We start from the raw sequence: 227 nt of genomic DNA on the forward strand, positions 1-227 counted from the left end.
ACACACACACACACACATACCTAATGTACATACACACATAACCTTAGATGTATCTTTCACCTAGATATTATAAACCCTGGTAAATGATAAACTTCACTGGTTCATCATGTATTGCTTATGCAATGTCTTTACATAGTAAAAGCGTTTTACTAAACATGAACCAAGTTGATTCATTGGTCCAAAGATCATAACAATAAAGTTTTCTATCAAGCAGTCCCTTAACTTTG

General features: G+C 33.0%; 1 protein-coding gene across 1 annotated transcript in view; it reads left to right on the plus strand.

Annotated features, from left to right (window-relative positions):
* Positions 1-227, plus strand: part of LOC118341011 — a 5,087-nt gene that overhangs the window by 479 nt on the left and 4,381 nt on the right. The gene's annotated exons all lie outside the window — the stretch shown is intronic.

This window comes from Morone saxatilis, unplaced genomic scaffold, assembly GCF_004916995.1.
Source record: "Morone saxatilis isolate NCDOM2014 unplaced genomic scaffold, NCSU_SB_2.0 Contig7, whole genome shotgun sequence".
NCBI classification, from domain to species: domain Eukaryota; kingdom Metazoa; phylum Chordata; class Actinopteri; family Moronidae; genus Morone; species Morone saxatilis.